Source organism: Sylvia atricapilla, chromosome 2, assembly GCF_009819655.1.
Source record: "Sylvia atricapilla isolate bSylAtr1 chromosome 2, bSylAtr1.pri, whole genome shotgun sequence".
NCBI classification, from domain to species: domain Eukaryota; kingdom Metazoa; phylum Chordata; class Aves; order Passeriformes; family Sylviidae; genus Sylvia; species Sylvia atricapilla.
The window spans coordinates 54,636,435-54,658,541 of record NC_089141.1 but is presented as its reverse complement, the minus strand read 5'-3'; the positions used below and the strand labels follow the sequence as shown (position 1 = coordinate 54,658,541).

The window sequence follows — 22,107 nt, the reverse complement described above, 5'->3', positions numbered from 1 at the left end:
AGTGACACAAGAAATACTCCAGTGTGAGCTCTGACAACTGAAGAATGTCAAACTTCTTCTGTTATCTTCCTCTCTCTGAGAAAAGACCTATTTCTCAAAGGACAGACTTGTTTCCAAAAGTACACATTAGCACTGAAGCTGGACAACAACACTGCATGCCATTAAAGCATTGGCTGCAGCACAGTTTTATCTCCAACACACACCTGAAGGACCCAGCCTCTTAATTTTTTTTCTACAGCCCTCGAACATCCCAGCATTACAACGCAGTATCTTTCAGTCAAGTCTGTATAAACTGTCTCCTAAAAAATATGGGCATGTGTGTGCACACAGGCACATACCAACAGACCAACCAACCAACCAGCAAGCCAACACCGTATATTTATTAGCCTTCAACTTGCTCAGTATCCTATTTTAAACTATCTCTCCTCAAATATTTTCTTCACATTCCCTCAAACTTTTTTACTGCTTCAACTCTGTGTACAGCTGCTTCTTCATGAGGCAATTTTGTTGCTCAGTTAACTATCACATTAATCAGGTGAATGTGTCTCCCTAGTATATCTAACAATTGCTCATTAAATCAGGTCTCCAGTACTGTTGAAACATAATTAAAAACCTGTTTCCAATAAACAAGCTGTAAAGGCATTAAGGACAAAACAGTGCGTAGGAAATATATTAGAAACACAGGGAAAGAAAATTCTGACCAGGCACAGGCTGGGCAGATTTAGCTGAATATTGCTATAATTTCTCACAGTGTCAGACCAATAATAAAAAGAAAGTTATAAATATTCACTTCAAATTAACAATGAATGTATTGTGGCTGAACACAAGCTCCTTTTATGTTTGCTTCCTACAAAGAGTCATACAAAGCAAATTCAAGGCTTGTATGCTCCACTGTTTGTTTCCAGAATAGGAGGTATAATTGATGCGGAATTTACACAGCTTGACAAAGCAAGGGAGACCAGATTCCCCAAATCTTTTGGATCCAGCACACAAAGTTAATTAAACAAACCTAAAGGAACTGCACTGGTTCCCTGTAACTTCTTCATCTAGCACTGTGCATGAGGGCACCTAATTACAGTTTGTGAGCAACTGAGGAGATGAGAGAAACCTGCCATCAAGCAACTCAAACAAATATAAACTAGAGGTAATAATACTTCCACTGAAAGAACAAGAGACTAAATTTGTCAGGTAAGTGATTCACTTTGCCTTAATTGCTAGACACAAAGTGAAATGACACAGTAAGATCTCAGTGACCAGATAAAATATGTCATTTCTCTCCACCCAGTGAACCATGCAGTGCTGAACGAATGAGTCACCTTTCCCTCCCTGCATTAGAGGAGAACAATTGGAAAAAATTTAAAATTTAGTTTGCAAATTGAGCCATTTTAAATCAGCTTCACGTCAATCACCCCATTTCCAAGTCAGTCACTGATGGCTTAAGTTGCCTCCACAACTTATCCAAAATGAGCATTTATACTTTGCAATTCTCCTATATGTGTTTAGTTAGGATTGTGGTGGTTAATCTACTGTTCCACTTAATTAAGTACTGTTAAAATTATACTTTAAGCTTTGTCTCATATCTTGCTAGCACAATTACCATCTAGAAGTCTCCATTTTACATCAATCACTAATTTGCTCTCCGGCAGTGCAATTTTTTGTTACAAAGCACTCATCTCTAACAAGTCAAGTTGTGCTGAGTGTTCCTAACACCACAGCAGCCACTCATCATGGTGAAACTGTGGCCCCAGAATAAAGAATCAGTAGCTGCCTTCCTCCTGAAAGCCAGTGTTGGACCCCAGAAGGAATCCCACAGTGACAGAAGTTATAAAAATACACTATATGCATATAGTTTTGTAGGGTACTCCTGAACCTGGGTGCGCTAAAGGAGGTGTGTGCTGAGGACACACTGCCATCCTGCATTGCAGCTGAAGAACAAGCAGTAGAACCAATTTAACTCTATAGAAAAGCAATGACCAGATAATAGAGAGATGATTATCAAACCCACAGAATTAGCAAACAGAAAAAAAGTAGATAAAACCTCACACTCACTATAGCTGAACTTCCCCCATCCTCTAGAAAGCAGATGCTTCTTGTAAAATAGCAGAAAGAGAACGGAAAAGAGAACAGCCTGACAAGCAAAACAGGGATAGAAGTGAGATATTTATCTTGATTTTGTATCTGAGTGCTCTTCACACATTTCTGCAAGGTTTAGCTCTGCATTGCAAGCTTACTCGACAGCAATTTCCCAGCCACACTGTGCAGTAAATTAGATGGTGTTTTCCTAGGTATTGTTTTATGTCTGCACTTCATGTGTATAGATTCTCTCTGCTGACTTTTGTACAATGCTTGCCTCTTCGGGAGGCATACACATCCATATAAGGATTACTCAAACTCACACAGAACATTTGCCTGTGTGTAGCCAAAAGCTTGCACAAGTGCATCTCTTCTGAAGTTTTCTGTTCATTAAAATGGGGTAAAAAAAAGCCTTTCAAAGGGAATCTAAACCCACTGCTTTTGGAAATCAATTATGGCTTAATGAATAAGTGTCAATCATCATCTATCCTAACAGCAATATCTTGAGAATATTGTAATTCTCTGCAATGGCTTCTTGTAGATTAAAGCATATAGATACTTAGGGAATTAGATATTTCTAAGCAAAATAATTAATTGTGCCTATTTTTCGCTCAACAAGTAGGTAGGGGAAAAACTATTGAAAATGAAATACAATTTAAAGTAGTCCTTGCCCGAGAGTAACCTGTGTGTATAAAACATTGATTTTTTGTCATGAAAATGCTTCAGGAAACTTTCATGGAAGACAAATTGTTTTAGTCTCTCAAAAATTACAGTCTTGGCTGCTTACCATTAAACTATACAATACATTTTGGCTTCTGAAGTCTTGGCTTTATTCCTCAAAAGCTTTATTTAGTAGCCAAGAAAGCCAATGTTCAGAAAGTAAGAGTGAAAGTTAACTGATTTGGTGACAACTATTTCATTGTCTTTTATAAGCTTACAATGATCTGTATATTGTACTGATAAACAGCCCTTGCTGGCTAAGTAAATAATACTGATGAAATCCATCTGGTCTTTACTGTACATGTTTCTTGCAAGAAACATCAGTTTTCACAGGATTTCTTTCCTTTTTCCCAAGAAGGCAGAACTGTGCAAAACCTGTCTCGAAGGAAAAAGAAAAAAAAATACTAGTTATAAAGCCAGATGTTTCAACAATAGCCATAAGATGATGTGGTAGGAGAAAAAAACCCATATACAGTATTTATGTTAAACTATCCCAGTTCTGTGCTAGTTTCTACTCTGTTTTTCAAAGAAGGACAGAAACATTTCTTGAGATATAACTAGTTTAGAAAAAAAGTAAACTTCCTTTGCAGCTTAAAGTTTTGCACCCTCATTCACTTAGTTTGTTTCACGTATAAAAGCAGTGTCTGTTATGATTGCAACTCAGTCAGATCTAACAAATTAAGGCAGTTTCATCCTTTTCTTATTTTCCTTCATTAGAGAGGTTTGTCCTATTTCCAGACTTTTATTACAGAACAGATATATTAGAGTCCATTGAGCTGGTTTTGGCTGGAATAGAGTTAATTTTCTTCACAGTAGCTGGTAGGGGGCTGTGAATTTGTGCTGAGAACAGTGTTGATGGCAACACAAGGATGTGTTTGTCACAGCTGAGCAGCGCTGACACTGAGTCAGGGCCCTTTCTGCCTCTCACACCAACAGAGAGTGGCTGGGAGTGTGCAAGGATCTGGGAGGGGGCACAGCCAGGACAGCTGACCCCAACTGACCAAAGGGATATCACATAACATATGGTGTCATGCTCAGCATATAAAGCTGGGAGAAGGAGAAGGAAGCAGGGAATGTTTGGAGTGATGGCTTTTGTCTCCCCAAGTCACCGTTACATGTGATGGAGCCCTGCTAGGGGATGGCTGAACACCTGCCTGCCTGTGGGAAGTAGTGAATGGATTCTCTGTTGGAGTTTGCTTGTGCACTCAGCTTTTGCTTTACCTATTAAATTGCCATTATCTCAGCCCAGGATTTTCTCACTTTAACCCTTCTTATTGTCTCCCTCATCCCACCAGGAGAGGGAGTGAGAGGATATGTGGGAGTGGCTTAGCTGCCAGATGAATTAAAACACAGCATCCATATAAGACCTAGTGTTCATATTCTATATGTACACCCTCCATAAATATATCCCATCATTTGCTGTAATATACTATAAAATACATTGTGTGTTAAATAAGAGATCATTCTTCCATGCTATAAGAAATTTTGACATACAAATTCTGTTTAACCACCCTAAATCAAGCCAAATTTATTGTCCAGAATTTCATGTTGCAGCTTTTTAAAAAAGTTTTTAAATTCTCTAATTCTCTGCTTAAAAATAGGAAAAAAATCAACTAGAAATGTGTAACTTCCTAATTTGCAAAAGCACACTTATTTCATTGAAAAATTGCTTAAAACATATTTTAAACAGAACCAGTTTTAATTCTCAGTTTTTGATGAGTTTTTAAAGGTCTTGACTTTAATAACTTCACAAGGAAAATATTCTGGTGAAAAAATATTGCAAAAGCACACTGTGCAAAAGACATACATCTACTGAGACACAGATTATTAGAAACAGCAAGAAGAGATGCTTATATTTATATGAAAAAGCAGACCTATCAGTGGTAATAATTACATTTACTAAACTTGTTCTTATTTTCAGTACGAAAGCAGGCATGTTTTAATATTCCAAACAACCACAGAACACTTTTATTTGTTCTGTTCATTAAAAAGAAAAGAGAGGAAAACACTGCAAATAAATCTTATTCATAGATACAGATATCTCAGCTCATAAAATCAGTGAGCTCTCAGCACATGTTTTCTACTGGGTATTATAAACCAAATATATAAAATGCATGGTTCCAGAGAGAAGTATATGGTTTTGCAGTTCACTGAATCCTTTCTTTAGCAACCCTTCCATTTCTCATTTGTGTAAGTAAATGAGAGCAAACCCAGTAGGTTCTGAAAACAGACAGAATATTTCTCCTTTATTTAAGAGTTAGATGAAAACAGCAAATTACATAAAAATAACAGAATTCATAGAAGCACAGAACAACATAGGCTGGGGGGCATCTCTGGCAGTCACTTGGTGCAATCCCCTGCTCTGGGTGTGACCAAATCAGATCTGGTCGCTCAAGACTGTCAGGTTTGAATATCACCAAGTGCAACCTGCTCTAATGCTTGACTACATTACTGTGATTTGGTCTTTTGGTTGGGTTTTTAACCCCCTATTATCCAAGTGGGACTTCCCACATCACAATTTGTGTCCACTCCCTCTCCTGTCACTTTCCTGTTACAAGAAACATCTAGTAGGGGGCTTCCTTATAGCCCCCATTAGACAGCTGAAAACAACATCTAGATCCCGAAGACAGCATTTACATCTTTCCTCAAAATTCTTTTCCTCAAAAATCTTTCGTGTAAAAGCTATTGCAAAGGCATGATGTGCAAAAGACATAGACATGTCTAATGTGCAGAAGATAACAGCTGAAGATAAAAAACTACACCAAATAGACCCAGTTGGTCAGGTCCATCGTGCCTATCATACGCTCTATCAACACTCAAGAAATGTCTGAAGTGTTTGTTACAAAGACAAAACATCCAGGTGATGTCCAAGCAGTGCCCCAGCCAGCTGACAGATTATCATCTACTTCAAAGGGCTTTTGAGCAAGTCCTTTTTTTCACACGTGTACTTGAATGAACAGTAAGAAAAACAGCAGGAGGGGAAAGATTAGGTATATCACAGAGCTGTTTAGTTCAGGTATCTCTACTTTCAGTTTAAAGATTTTTTCATAATTGGGATTTAAGCATCTCAGTCCTTATGATATCAGACATTATACACTGATGACTTCAGAAATAAGTATCTAAATGTCCTGGTACATAATTTGGTTTAAGATGAAATGGTACGTTATATCTATCTGTTCTACAGCAGGAGTGGAAATCTTTAGATTTAATTTGCCAAGTATTTTGTTCTTTCCTGGTTACTTCACCCAGTGACCAAAGTACAGTGCGTACAAATAGCTGGTAAGTGGGAGAGAGCGCATTGTTGGCAAAACACTGATCATTGAATTCTTATTAAAGTTCTAATGTTTAGATACATCTTAACTTTCAGCTTTCGGCACTGGAATTCATCTATATCTCTGTGTACCTTTATTCTCTGACATTTCATGATTTCCCTTGAGACTATAAGGAAAAAGCAGCTGTTTATACATACATCAGATCCAGAAATTGATTCACTTTCCAAACAGAAACATGAAGTAATAGGATGGTGAGATTGTGAATCACATATTATAGGGCTTTAAGGCAAGCTGATAGTCATAAAATGAAGTTCCCTGGAGACACTGAAAACCAGCAGAGCATATTAGAATATATTTTCTGAATAATTTGGGTTTTTTCATCCAATGGAATACATATTTTGAGTCAAACTTAGAATAATACGATTATTTCTGTCATCATCACATACTGATTTGCCTGCACTTTAAAAAGACAGCTACCATACAGAGAATTTGCAAGTATTCCTTCAAAAACAACACAAAGCCTCACACCGCTAACTCCAAACTTCCTCGTTCCCATTCCTCTCAAGGAAGAAGTCATTCACTAGCTATTAGATATGAAGTGGCTGTAAGTCATTAGTATTTCACTTTTTCAAGGACCTTATTTGTCCCCCTGTGTGTTTGAGGGCAGTCAGCCAGCAACATTTGCTGTATGTGACAAACATCTGCAAGAAATGCAAACCCATACAAAAATCCAGCTTTCAGACAACTCAAGCTAAATTAGTAACTTGAAGTTTCACTATAAGGCTGCTGCTGTATGCAGCAAAGACTCAGCACAAATAAAGGCAATCCTCTGTCCTAGAGATCATATTAGATACAACTAAAGCAAGCTGATGCTCTTGAAAGAGGAAGTTCTCATCTACAGATTTCTCTATTCCTTTTACTAATTATTCCTTGAGTTTGTTGCATCTTCTGCAACACTGTGATGGTGTGAGATTTTGACTAGTAATAGCATTTGAAAATCTCCTGGAAAAAGGAGGAGGTTCTTCTATTCTTTTGATACATTTAATACAATGAAGGACTAAAAGTGGATTTATCTGAATTTTAGGAAACAGAGGATCTGGCACCTCAGACATGGAGATGACAACACAAAAGGTGCTTTGTGCTCTATAGTACTCTCTCTGGACTATGTGGATGAGATCTCATAAAGAGCCACATCAAAAGGGAGATAACACCTTGAAAGTAAGATAAGTCTTCATTTGATTTCTCAGGAAGAGAGCTTCCAATCAAAGAGGAAGCTTGCAGAAGACTGAGAGATGTAAATATAATACTGGCATCTTTATTTGGCTTGAAATGACAGACATATTCTTAGCTCCCTAAAAGCTCTTAAGACCTTCCTTAGTAAAAGCTCCATGAGCTTGAAATCATTTTGAAATAAGTGGCTTTATGGCAAAGCTGACCTGGGAACTTGTCTGTAGCAGACTCTCTGTTCCTTGCGTAGACAGAAATTAAAAGCTGACACACCAAGAGCATACCAAGGCAAGTCAGGGAAGGGATTACACTCAGAAAGATTGCCTACCAGAGACAGAATGCAAACCAGAAACACAGCACTGGATGGCTCAAGATAAACTAAGCAAGAAATAAATTTGTGAGTTAAAACTGCAGAGATAAAGCAGATGCCTCACAAACAAATTGTTTGGAGGTATGGGGGGAGGTTCCAATGACTTGTGGAAGTACAGCTGAAAGATGGAGTGGGAGGAGGAGAAATCCCAAATGAGATGTGAGAATGACGAGAGAACAAGCACAAAAGAAAAGGGAGAAGAAAAGGTTAATAAGACCGAAGTAAAATTAAAGTGAGGTGCTTTTGAATATTCTTACAGTTATTATATAAACCACGTACTTTATCCACCACTTAGCTGTTTATAGAAGAATTGTATTATTGAAATCAATATAAAACTGTCAAGGTGCTCCATACAAACATAAGCTTGGGTAATGTACCTGCCCTGCAACATTTACCATCAATCTGAACTTGGTAAATCTCATCCATTCAGTCATAAATAACTGCCCAAAACCTCTGCCAGATCGGCGCTATTTTCAAATTTCAGCTATATTTACACACCCACAGTTAGCAGCTGACAAGCCATATATGAGGGAAATTGCCTCCCTCTAAAAAACGAGGTGCTGTCAGAGCTGCTCTGTTCCACATGGAAATAATTCAAAGGAGTTGTCATGAAAGAGCAGCTATACCCAAAATAGTTACCACAACAGACATTCTTACTCAACACCTATTGCAGTATTTTTGCACTACTTTTGTTCAGCTGCTGAGTTAAGTACCAAAGAAAACTTTTCATTTTTTAATTTTCTTTAAACTCCTAACTTCATGAAGCTAGCAAAAAGAGGCGGGGGGAGGGGGTGGGGGGCGAGATTGAAATGTCCAGGTAGTGTTTTAAAGGTAAAACTTCAAACACAGGCAGGTAGACATCGCCCAGAGATGGGCCCTGGGTATTTTATCAGCTCTTGATAAGCAGTGTCAATGATTGGAAAGGTATGGATGACATAAGCAGTCTCACCCCATGTATTGGTGTTGCAAATCTGGTGGAGAAGGGGAGGAAACTCTTTATATTTCAGAAGCTGCCACCTTCACACCTAATTCTGGCAACAACTGCAGTGCCTCCTCTGGGAAGATCCTCTGCATTTTCTTTTTCTAAATCTTCTTTTCCTTTTCCTCCTTCAGAGCACCAAGAAGGTGAGAAGGCATCATTGAAGATGAATGGAGAGGGCAGACTGCCTTTCATGAGCTGGAGTGATAATCAAATGCTGGATGGTAACAAGTCTGCAAGCTCCAGGAAATGCAAGCTCAGAAACTTATACCCCAAAGAAAGGAGGATGCAGAGGGAGAGGGATTTTCTAGGGGAAAAAGAGCACTCACTAATCATAGAACGGCTTGGGTTGGAAGGTACCCTAAAGAACCTGTAGTTATAACCCTGCTGCCATGGGCAGTGACAGCTTTCCCTAGACCAGGTTGCTCAAAGCCCTATCAAACTTGTCCTTGAACACTTTCTAGGATGGGACATGCACAGCTTCTCTGGGCAACCTGTGCCAGTGCCTGCTACAGCCTTCCCCCCAGCCCCACTGTCTTTGCAAAGCTCCTCACTCCTTTTCCCCAGCTTTCTTAGAGAATTGGTGGGGCAAGGTAACTTTCTCCACACGCAGCTGACCTCTTATCTGTCTAGGACATCTCCAGCAGCTCAGCTATTATTCCAACCCCCTTTCCCTTATTCTCTGCATCCTAAGCTCACCCTGCTACTGAGAGCCTCAGGTTCTGTCTACAGAGGCAGAAAACCTTGCATTGGTCCTACTCAGAGTTGAACATCTGAATGGCACATGTCCCTCTTGAGACATGTGTCACCTCTTCAGGTAGGCAAAGAGACACAAGAAGACAATGTACCCTCACATCCAGTTTTCAAGTGACATGCCACTGGGAATGGGGCATACTAAAATATAGTTGTACCACCCAAAAGAGCACTTTATGCTTTCATTTCTTCAGAGTAAATCCTAAATGGAAATTTCCATAATTTTTGCTTTGAAAGTAATTTAAATAACTGCTTCATTTCCTAATTTAAGAAAAGGGAATACCATAAATGTCACAGTAATTTCAGTTTCTTAGAAAAACATTTGTAGAGATTTTAGTATCACCTCCTATATGAGAGCAGTATTGCTCTAAGTAAGTGAATCCATAAAGAACAGGTTTTATTGCAAGGTAATACTAACCTTGGTGAAATAATCAGTACTCTTGAAATCTCTGGTTTAGTTGACATAGATACTTGTTCCAAATAAACTTAAGATAAAAAGAAGATATGCAGCACATAATCTTTGAAGACAACTTGTGAACTTAGGATAGCTAGTGAATTTTGGAATCACTAAAAACATTATGATGAAATGAAATACAATACTTTCTTACATGCCAAATATTCTGTCTGGTTTTGTTTGGTTCACATAACAACCCAAAATTCAGGTATCCATTCTTTTCAAAGCAGCAACTCACAATTTCAGATAGCAAGCATTAATAACTGATGTTATGCCTATATATATACATAGACATGCCAGCCTTTGGACTGTGCTGTGCCACAAGTTATCACAGCTGTAAAACAGGCTGGATAAACTTGAAAAGAAAATATGGACAGAAATCCTGCTTTGCTGAACAGCATGCCCAGTAATGATCTCAGCTCTTAACACAATGACAGAATTCCCAGGATCTGCAAAATTCCCACCGTGCTGTATCAAAGTAGGTTTCCTCTTCCCTCTCCCAACTTTTTAGACTAAGGGTCATCACTCAATAGGTTTGAGGACTCACAGTTCATCTTCTTGTTATACAGACTGTCAGGGTGGGAAAAAATGAGACAAACTTAGCTAATTTATCCTAGGCTGGCACCCCTCCTTCTGCAAAGCATCCAGTGCCTGCCTTGGCTCATTCTCACAGGTTTCCTAAACCATGATAGAATGATATGGACGTAATCCCTGGCATTTTGTCACTGTTGTCCAAAATGTTCTCAGCAGCAATGGTGAGTATTGTCCAACATAATCAGACATTGAGTAATGTGAAGGTAAAATAAAACAGAGGGACCAAACAATAATAGCCAAGGCTGCACAAATGGATCCAGTCCACAAACCAACCGAGATGTATAAAATGTTCTCACAACCAGCACCATACATTAAATCCCATTAAATCCACAGCCTCCTACCCCAGGGCTTTGCTGTACATTTGGTAGTCTCTCCCTAAATGTTTAGCTCCTTTGTTTATACTCTTCTTCAAATGACTGCTAATAACGAGAAGCAAACATGCCCACAATCTGGGCATAGGATTGGCTTTCAGAAGGAAGAGTGTATCTTTTTTTTATCTATTTGATGCTCTAATATATGCATTTCTCTGGCTGTCTTGTTCTGATCAGACTTTACTCTTGGCCAAGATGTAAGCCAAGTAACACTTCATAGGCTGCAATTAAAAAAAATGAACCAGAAAGCATTGCTAGCACCTGGATAAACAGCCATTAATTATTTAGGTGTGCATGACAGTACCAGTCAATCTGATTCTAAAATGGAGCCTGGGCACATATTCCAGGAATGCTCGAGATAGGAAGCTCTCGGTATTTTTACAGAAGGGTAATGAGTGCAAGAGCCTTAAATGTCATCATGGAAGGCTACACCAAAGTCTTTGTCAAGCTTTGAACACAGATCTGCACCACAGCAAGAATGTTTGATCCAAGTATTTTGGAGGGTAATAGATAAATGCTGTGCATTTACCCTACAAGACATCAACCACTGAAAATCAGTTTTATCCAAGATAGTTCTTCTCATTGCAAAGTGAATGTGGTGACAAAACCAGAGGTAAAGCCTGAAATACACTTGTTTGCATGTGGAAAATAGGAATAAACTATATACCCAAGCTCATACCTGCCCACCACCCAATGAGCTGTGAGATGAGATGAGATGAGATAGGAGATGTTTGCCACTGCTTCATCTTCTGTAGCATCATGTCCCTGGATTTTTTTCAGAGACCAAGCACAGGCATGAAGCTACTGACCTAGTCCTATCAAGGTTGACCTTCTTTATAGAGCAGCATAGAAAAGAAAATAATACAAGAAGTCAACAAGCATATTGTTTTTAAAACCTTTATCACACCTTTTGGGGACTTTCCTCATCCCCCAAGCCCACTATTTTTGTAACAGGGATTGCTGCACTTACTGAAGCTTTACAGCTGCACTACAAAGGACCTCTGGTTTCTGTGAATTTGAGAACAGCAAGCAAGGAAATAACTACATGTGGTTACCATTTTGTATCTTTATCCAGGGTTTTTTGCCTTTATTATCTGCACAACATTTTGGTTGGAACTTCTTAATATTCATTTTAAGTCTAGTAAGTATGATAAAATAGCTGAGATAAGTTGCCTTGCTCACTTAGACATTACGTCAGTATACCCTCTCCAGAAAGGATAAAATATTTATGATGATTAATACAAAAGACATTACAGACAGAGCATTTCAGGAACATCAGAACAGATTAAAATTTAAAACAATAACATATCTAATAGCTTTCTCTACTTTGAGATCTGAAGGGCTGTACTGAGGGTCTTTTATCAGTTCAGAAATAACATTAAAAGACATTCTTGTACAATTTGTATTTAGGTCTGGTGTGAAAGTCAAGCAAAAAGCATGTTAAATTCAGATTATAGTCTTTTTACACTCACCACGGGCAGGGAGAGCTGATGCCACGTTTAGTATCAGCAAGCACCACCTGTGTAACCTGAAGCGTTGCTTATTTCATTGATGTAATGAGAAGCAATAACCCCTTGGGAATGATAGCAGCCATTTTAGTCCTGCTTGATCAATGCCAGCTGAATGTGGTGCAGACCAGCTGCAGTGTGGGATGGAGCTGTGAGATGCTGGGACCCTCTTCCCCCACAGCTCAGCAGCTGTTCCTGCCCAGGCCTGTTCCTCACTCCCTGCCTACACTGCGCTGTAGCTGTGCTCTGTCTGGCCCCGTGTCTTCCTGGTCCCAGCCCTGGCCAAGAAGGCCACTGCTCCTGCTCCTGCACTGCCACCCCCATAGCTTCCCTGGCCCTTAGAAGCAGCCCTGACACAGGGGTGTGTGGAGAGATCCTGTATTTCCCATATTATCCCATATACCCATAATTTCTTTAAAAAGTGCTCTACTCTTTTTTAATAGAATTATTTGGGTTGGAAAAGACCTTCGAGATCTTTGAGTTCCACCATTAAACACTAACCCAGCACTGCCACCTTGATAAAGGCCAGAGCTTTATCAGCCTAACATTTCCTGTAAGAATGGCACTTCTTGTAAATCTCAATTATCCAGTCTGAAGGAGACTGTGAGGAGACCTCATTGCTGTCTTCAACTTCCTCATGACGAGAAGAGGAGGGGCAGGCACTGATCTCTTCTCTTTTATGGCAAGTGACAGGACCCAAGGGAATGGCCTGAAGCTGTGTCAGGGGAGGTTCAGGTTGGATATCAGGAAAAGGTTCTTCAGCCAGGGGGTGGTTGGGCACTGGAACAGGCTCCCTGGGGAGGTGGTCACAGCACCAGCCTGGCAGAGTTCAAGAAGCATTTGGACAATGCTCTCAGTCATGTGGTGTGATTCTTGGGGATGGTGCTACACAGGGCCAGGAGTTGGACTCAATGACCCTTGGCAGTCACTCCCAACTCAGAAGATTCTATGGTTCTACAAAAAATACCAGATCTCTTGAATTAAGTGGTTTTACACACTGACCACATTCCAGTGGTCCTTTGGTTCCCCTGAGCTGGCTGAGCAACAAAGAGGCTGCAGCTGTGGCCCTCAGGATGGAGAAGTGCTTGCTGGACAGAAACAACTGAAACTTCCCACCGCCCATCCTGGTGTGGTGGAGTGAGGCATTCAGAAGGCAGAATGCTTTTGAAAAGCAGGGTGATATCTGTTCCAGACCACAAATACACTGAGGAAAATGCTGACGAGGGATTCCTCAAGCATCTGTTTTTATACTGTGTAGGAGAGAAATCTGAGTTACCGCAGAGGACTTAGTAGCACATGCTGGAGGCTTTGTGCTCCCTAGAAATAAATAAAAAGATTTCAAAAATTCCACATAAGGATGTTTTCTGAACTCAGTAAGAACGGCATTTAGCTCCTAGGAATTTTATATTATACCTAATCTTGAATGATAACATAAAATTTACCACAGAACTAAAAATTAGCAGTTGCTTCTTTATGAATGTCACCTTTTGCTCATTATGTTTCTTAATCACAAACAGGATAACATGAAAACAAATATACCTGATGTGTTAAAAGGATTCATTTTGCAATCCTGAGAACAATTATGAGCAAATTCAGCTGGGAGAAACAGTTTATTTGGGAAAAAGATGAAAGCTGGGACCTGTTTAAGAACATTTTATCAAACACTAAAAAAAGCCATTAACAAAGAAAAAACATGAATACTTGCCTGAATCATCACACACATATAAAATCCACATCAGGGAACATAGGGAAATGGATTGCAATTAATATACATTAGGTGATTAAAAAAATGAAAAAAGGAAAAAAAAATCAATGTTATATAGACTAAAGGTCATCGTCAACTTTCTAAATATGACAGGCAAAACAGGATTCTCAGCAATGACATTAGTGTTTTTCTGGACAGAAATTATAGTAATGCCAATAAAGATGCAGGAAAGTTAAATATGCTCAATAAATAAATAAATCACTTCTGCTTTTTTTTGATGAGAAGAAGCTTCTCTGAAGTTTACTCTTCCACACTAAGTGTGCCTCTCTGCCAAATGCCCAATTTTATTCTAGTTTCATGCCGTTCATTTGGATTTTCAAGTTTTGATGGTCAGTGTTTCCTTTTTTATTGTCTTTTACAGTGCTTCCTTAGATTGAGCTTTTCTTCTCTGTGTCACCATTTGGTAAGTGAACCTGAAATGACTCTACAAAGAAGTAAAGTCTGTGACATTCTCAGGAGATGCCTGCTATCCCTCCATCACTGTCCTTGACCCACCCCTGCCATGATACATGGAGTTTACTTAGCTACTTTGATGTTTTAATTGAAACTCAGCTATGATAAATACTTTCTTTGCTTGTAGAGTAGCTTGGAAGCATATTAAACAGCAGCTGTATCAGCACTTCTGCATAAAAACCTAAATTAGGAGGTTTTGAACCACCAGCATTGATTTTTAATTAATCTTAGACAAACAGAGACATTCCAGAGCAGTGGAAGAATATGAAAACTATGTCAGTTTTGTAAAAGGTAAATAGGCTGACCAAGATCTAAACAGGTCTATAAGCCCTTCATCAATCCCAAACAAAAAACCCAGAGTGCTTGCTATCAGATTTCATGTCATAAAGCAATTGTTAATCTTGCCCAAACAAGCTTCACTGATGACAGGGGTTTCCTGAACAAGACCACAAAAAAACCTTAATGGATTTGGTTGAAGCAAAAAGCATCCTGGAACTTCAAACAACTTGAAAAAATAAGGAGAAAACAGTCATCAAAAATATTTAAAAAACCCAATTAAAAAAACCCCACATAATATTAATCCTTACCTTGTATGTCCCCCCAACTTCACAGGGCTGTTTTCATTTAGACTTACGTATACAAAAACAGTAAAGAAGTTAAACCAAATAATTACATAGCAAAACGAAAAGTCCCCTTTGATGTATTAGGGTATCTCCTAGAATATTATGGGTTTTTTTATAAACATTTCTGGATCCTTTATACATCTTTGGGTTGCCTTTTTTATTTTATTTTTTATTTTTTTTAGATCAAGAAGTAAAATTTAAAAAACACATGGGAAAAAAGTTCTTTTTTCAATGCCACGTTTCATGAAGTCCAGAGTCTTTAAGTGTAGGTGCAGAAAATAACATTGATGTTTCCTTGTGGATTGCTTTTATACGTTTTTTGTACATAGTCCATATTCATACAAGGAGCCAAAGAAATATCAGTGCAATGAAGGCAAACAGAAATGGCAAACTTTCAATAAGTTTTGAGGTTTCAAATGTTTTGAGGTCTATAATGCCATATTTCTTTGGTGATTATTTTAAGAAAAGGTGAGATAATCACTGTTGCAATAAAGGACACTTCCTAGAGAACAAATATTTATGGGGTGTCACTCACAGTTAAAATAGGCTTTAGCAACATATATGGTTAAGGTAGACCAAAACACAATTAGCTAAGATATGAATTAACTTTTGGCTTCCTGTGTTGTAGTACCTTGAAGAATATTTTCTTTCCCAGAAGAAATAATCTGGCTTCTATTTATCAGGCATTCAAAAAGGGGACTCTCGACACATCCAAAGGCTGTGTTTAGGAAGCATTATTTGCCCATAAGAGTCACAGATCACTAAGCAGATTTACAGGCTTGTACAAACGTTATCCTCGCTAATCTTTGCTTAAGAGTTAAGTTGAGTCTGATACGACAGCCAAGCAGCTTTCAGCATTGTATTGAGTTACGCTTCGCTGCTCATTGTGTCTTCTTTTCCTGCTAAATGATCAATCTCAATTTAGGCATTGGGGGGAAAAGAAAGATGAAAGGGAGAGAAGGCAGTCCTAGTCTTCACTTGGCTCTCTGTAAAGCACAACATTTCCTGATCCACTGATGGTTTTTGTGTTCAACTGGGACACATTCCAAATTTAATTCCAAAATTACCTCATTCCTTGTATGAGGAGTCTTTGAGGGAGTGATTACCGATGTCCACCACAGACACTTGCAGGTAATAATGCAATAAATTTGTAATTAATACATTCAAAGCATCTAAGGGACTGCCTTGTGACTGTGAAAGTCACTAAAAATTTAGATTATTTGTAACCAAATATGTTACCTTCTTTCTTTAATTATTCTTTAGAACTTCTCTCTTACAAATAGGGAATATGAAGCATGAAATTCTATTTTCCTATCCCTAAGTATGTATAATTTTTAGAAAGACAAAAAATACTTAAGCATTGACTGATCTACAAATTGAATTACTGTGATCCTCTTTGTCAGGTGAAGAAGCTCAGTCTGCTACTCTTAGCAAGAAATTTTAAAAAAAGGGAAAAGGCATTAATTTATAATTTTTAAAAGAATCCTGCTCTTTATAAAAGAATTGTCAGTAAACTAAATCTCTCTACCCATAGCTGCTCAGGCAAGAAGCAGAGGATGTGGAAGAAGCTTTCACACCTGAGGTAAACCTGAGTGCTCTCAGGACGATGAAGATGCAACTCTCAAAGCTGAAAATCCTCCCCAGTAACCCCTTGTCTCCAGGCCTGAGAACTAGGACCAGCGAGAGTGCAACTGGCACTTCTGCAATCTGTGCTAAATTACATACAGCACCACACCTTCAGATCTCTGTGTATGACATTCAGCCCTGGATTACACCTGGAAGATTATACAAAGCATGGGAAGCCAGTGTACCACATGCCCTCCACGTGTTACTACATTAACATTTCACCTTGCCAGCAGTCTATAACAGTATCAGTCCTATCTCTGTCTGAGACAGGACTAATACAGACACATCTACTAAAAGAGACATGTCTGTCCCTCCAATACTCACTGATCAACTACTCTGAGCAAATGAGAGGAAGAGTCTTGGCAATGCCATCTCAGACCTTGAAACCACCATATCAGGTATTTTTATGGAAATACCATTCTTTTCGTGATTATATAACACTGGACATTTACTCTGCACAGTACAGCCATCAAACATTCTAGCTTCACGTGTTCCTGCATCCCACCATCACAGTGGGCCTGCCAAAGTCCTGTCCTGCCAGCTAGGATTTGACATGCTGTGAAAAGAGACCTTGAAATCAGAGCTGCTGTGCAGCTCTACTTGCTGATAACTGATCTATGAGATAGCATGACAAAATGTGAACAATGATGCTTGACATCCCACATGTTATCACATGCCAGAAATGTTTGGAGGGTGGAACAGAATGACATAAAAAGAAATTATGTGCAGCATACTTTTCTTTCCATGCTAGTTAAGTGACATTGCTTTGGCAGTTCAGTCTGATGCAGTAAGTACAGTATCCTATATATTTTCTATTTTGAAGAGATACACTAATCTGACAGAGAAAAGATTTGACTTCCTTTTATTCCAGTTGAAGTTGCATATTAATACAACTTTGCATTTAAATGCCAAGTACACATAATTTAGGCAGATGCTTGTAAGTAATGTCATAGTAAATCCCAGGCCATTACACTTGTTTCCCTAAACAAGGTAGAAGACTTCATTCTCTCCACCTGAATTTTCTCAGCAGATTCAAAATAAACATATATTAAAGCAAGACTATATATAATTATTTGGTTTGGTTTTTTTTTTCCATAAAAGTAACAGCTGATGAACACAGAACTTTTTCCAAATCAGCAATTGAGAGCATTTTTCAGCCTCTCAGAGAAACAAGTGGCTAAAGCATAGACATTGCAAAGTTTCATCTGCCAGGGAACAATGGCTCTGGGATATAACTTGTGCACAGAAAAAGCTTTCTGTCCTTCTCCATTAGGGGTCTGGCTATTCTAAAAACTAGACCACAGAAAAGAGTAGAGGGGAAACAGGAAACAGTCTGCCTTGTCCGTAGAGAAAAAATGTTTAGCTTTCCTTGGCAGAACTTTTTTCCCCCCTTACATTTCCCAGGTTTTAATTGTTTGGGGTTTGTTTTTGTTTTGTTTGTTTGTTTTTTTCCCCACTTGTTTTCCAGCTGTACCCTCAGTCTGAGAAAAATGTAGAACTCCATCCAAATGGATACTTTCCTATTTAAACATACTGCCTTTCTCACAACTTTTTTGTTTAATGTGTTCCTCTTTCTTTTTTTCCCAACAAGTCCCTATTCCTCTTTGCACCTGGTAGGAAACACACACTTCAAGATGCAGAACATCCTGAGGCTCCTTCTAAGCTGTCACTGTATGGATGGTGTGCCATCCCTGGCTGGGCTGTGATTTTGTTTATTTTGCTTTTTTCCAGCAGAAACAACAGCCTTTGATCCCCCTTGCCATGCACTTGCCTCTTTACCTGTGCATCCTTACATTCAAACACCCTGCTAACGATGCTGCAATGGATGAGCTGTGTATGCACTAACTCAGGAAGTGATTTGGTAAAATTAACATTTAGAAGCAGGCACCAGTAGTTATTTCACACATTATTAACTTATATTACAATTCAAATAAGCTTACAGCTGGCAAAAAAAAGTCTCTTCTGTAAAGTGATCTCAAACATAATAGGCTTAATCAGAGATAAATTAAATTAGTCAGTCATGCATACTACAGCATATTAGCACTGAGTAGTTATTAAATACATTTTCTGTTATCAGTTGTGCAGGCAGTATTGTAGCAAACAAAGTGCACGGGAAAACAGTAAATAAACTTTATGTTTGGGAGGCTACATTCATGACATTTCCTAGGTTTCATCAAATGTTACACAATCTTTACCACCATAACTGCCACCAGGTTAAGTCCCCATAAATGATTCAACTTCACTCCCAGGCAATTAGCCAAAAGCAGAGCAGACAGAACTAATGAATACCTAGACAGCAGATGTTCAGCATGGTTTTGTGTTTTGGAGGCGATTTCTTCCATATCAGTTTTTGGAAAGAAAAAATCATGCATGAATGAGTCATATCACACAATTGATAAAGAGGAGACAGGCAACATTTCTATTTCTTACAAAATTAATTTTTGTGTTTAGGGCTTTTCAAAATTTATTTTCTCCTTTGGTTTCACAACTACAGTTTGAAAAGTCTTGTAATTGTGTGCAAATATTGAAAGGCATTGCTGTTGCCTTGCTGCTATTGTAACTTCCTTTTCTACTGCTGTTACAGCAGCCAGCAGCATCACCTTCATCTCCAGCTGAAAATTTGTGTGAAAAAGAATACAACACAAAATCACTCACATGCACTTTACATGAGGAATCATTACTTTTGTGATAGGATCCCAAACCCATATTTTTGTTCTCTCATCCATCTTTCAGAAACCCATCAGTACAGTACTTGGAAATATCATAACTTGCTGAGCCTGACCTGAAGACTTGGGAGCACGTCTGACATTCTCTTACACACTGCACATTTAAAACTCAATGTAAGGTGACAAGAACATTAAGCAGCCCACAGACCAAAATGTGAAACTAATCAGTATCTGTTCTGAGCCACAGGTACGGTAATTGGAAAATTAAAGTGCCTGTGAACTGCTAGGGCTGGCTGCATCAAAAAGCAAGACCTTGAAATGATTAATGAAGAAAAATGTATGCAACTATTTCTATTGACAACAAATTCAGACAATTGCAGACAAAAAAATAACACTGTAGTTCTCATTTATTTTCTCTAAAGCTTGGCGCTTCCAAGAATCGCTTGCTAGGAAAGGTGTAGGCAGCCACTGGTTAAAAACTGTTTTAACTGGAAGCTCCTTTAACTCAGATCTGGAAAACAAAGGTTCTTTTCTGCACCTCCTGTAATTATTGTCTGTGACAATTATGGTACAGAGGACATCAGTCACGACAGAGGCATTCAACATCACATCCTTCACCTGAAAATGTTAACATGACCTGTAAAAGTAAAATGCCTCAACTAATATGTGGTGGCCGCTATCAACAGGCCTCTTTAGAAAATCATTCACGGCAGTGTTGTTTTAAAATGTACCTTTCTTTTTTGCTGCTCCCATCACATCCATCAGTGGCCTGGCCAGTCCCCTGGATGAACAGGATTTTCTGATGTGCACTGTCATGTATGGGGCTACTGCCATGGCTCTGAACTGCACAAAGCAGGGGCTCCTTTTCTTAGGTGTGAAAGGGGGAGTGAGGCTAAATAAACTCTTCTTGGAAAGTAAATGGTGTATACATACACACACATTTATACAGAGACATATATACATATATACAAAATTTAATGTGATTTTTTCAGTTTCCTCCTCCACTTTAAAGTCCTGATAGTAAAAAAAAAAAAAAAAAAAATTCAGTCCTCTGAAACATTTGAATTGAGTCCCAAGCAGAAAAAAATTAAACAGCATCTATTTTTAAATGGAACTTACTGAATCTTACTAAGAGAATTGTGGATTCCAGGATTTTGATAGAATTTCCTAAGTCAAAGCATGTCACATGATTGGAAGTCACAAGATTGGAATGAAAGGTTAGCACTATGGGCAATGAGTATCAGTTAAGTTTTGAAGAAGAAAGGCTTCATCACTTTGAAGGCAATCTAAAATACAAATGACCAGCCCTGCATGCAGAGTATGTTATGACTATTAAATTATACAAATAGTCAGAAGCTTGGAAACGAAACCAACTGTTGTGTCTTTATCAGGTGTGAACACAAGTATTTGTGCTAACCATGGAGCTGTATCCATTTCTGCTTTCTTTTCCCACACACTTTCCCCCACCATTTCTTAGCAAGACAGTGATCAATCTGTTTCAGACAAGTCTTCTTCAGGCCAGGCTTTTAAGAAAAGCACTAAGAATGGTCTGCAGCAGAAAAGCAGAATTTCCGCATGTCTGTTTATTTCCATTAGAATGGTGTTTTGGATAAAAACACACTTGTGATGATGCAGCTGTCCAAAGGCAGGATGTTCTCACGCATTACATTTTCTGTCCTTTCCAGTTACCCATGATGGAAAAATATAAAGTATTATTAAAAATTTATAGATGTATTTAAAGCGAAGTTGGGAAAAAGAGACTGTGACAAAGAAAGGTCTCTGTACAGATGCCAGTCTTTATTCTAAATCTAGTCAGTAAAGGCAGCAGGGACAGGAAGTTTTTTACACCTAAAATATAGGAAATACAGTTTTATTCCATAACTCTTTCAAGAATTTACTGCATGACCTTGGACAATCTCTGAGGTAAAACAGACAAACCTCTTTGTGATTTTAGATACCATTTGATAGGAGGAGAAACCTTGAGCCTCTGTGACAAATTTTGCACAGGATTTCCAAGGATGCTGAGAACACAATTTATGAGCTTGTGGTGGGCTGAAAATTGGCCACATGGCTGGGCCTAGTGATCAGTAGCACAAAGCCCAGCTGGTCCCCTGTGATGATCAATACTAGGGTGAGTACTGTTCAGAATCTTCATTAATGACCTGGATGATGGGGCAGGGTGCATCCTCAGCACATTTGCAGGAGACAGAAAAGTGAGAGGAGTGACTGGTACACCAAAAGGTTGGTCTGCCATCCAGGGGGCCTTGGACAGGCTGGAGAGATGGGCTGACAGGAACCTTATGCAGTTCAATTAACATGTCAAGTCCTGCCCCAGGGAGGAATAACCCCAAGTAGCAGCTCATGCTGAGCCATAATATCTGGAAAGCAGGCTTACAGAAAAGGACATGGGGAACCTGTAGGACAGGTAATGTCCCCTTGCAACAGATGATGCCTTCAGCTTCAGCTTTCGTATTTTCAGATTCTGTGCTGCCTGGAGACGTAGTTCTGAGCCTCATACTAAATGCTAGTAAGCTCTCTTCACAGAGTAGGTAGAAAAAACAAATCCTTTTCCTGCTGAAGACCAAGGACAGTGAGTACAATTTTCAGGCCCAAAAGCATAAACAACGATGGACCAAAGAGAGAAACAAGAAGA

The 22,107-nt window shown here is 38.8% G+C and overlaps 1 protein-coding gene and 1 long non-coding RNA gene across 6 annotated transcripts in view; one reads left to right on the top strand and one right to left on the bottom strand.

The window, feature by feature from the left end:
* ENOX1 (ecto-NOX disulfide-thiol exchanger 1) overlaps window positions 1–22,107 on the bottom strand; it is a 307,210-nt gene that overhangs the window by 154,975 nt on the left and 130,128 nt on the right. The gene's annotated exons all lie outside the window — the stretch shown is intronic.
* Window positions 14,490–22,107, top strand: part of LOC136357776 (uncharacterized) — a 113,248-nt gene continuing 105,630 nt past the window's right edge. Inside the window, exon 1 of the long non-coding RNA XR_010742954.1 lies at window positions 14,490–15,067. This is a non-coding gene — a long non-coding RNA (uncharacterized lncRNA). The remainder of the gene's footprint in view (window positions 15,068–22,107) is intronic.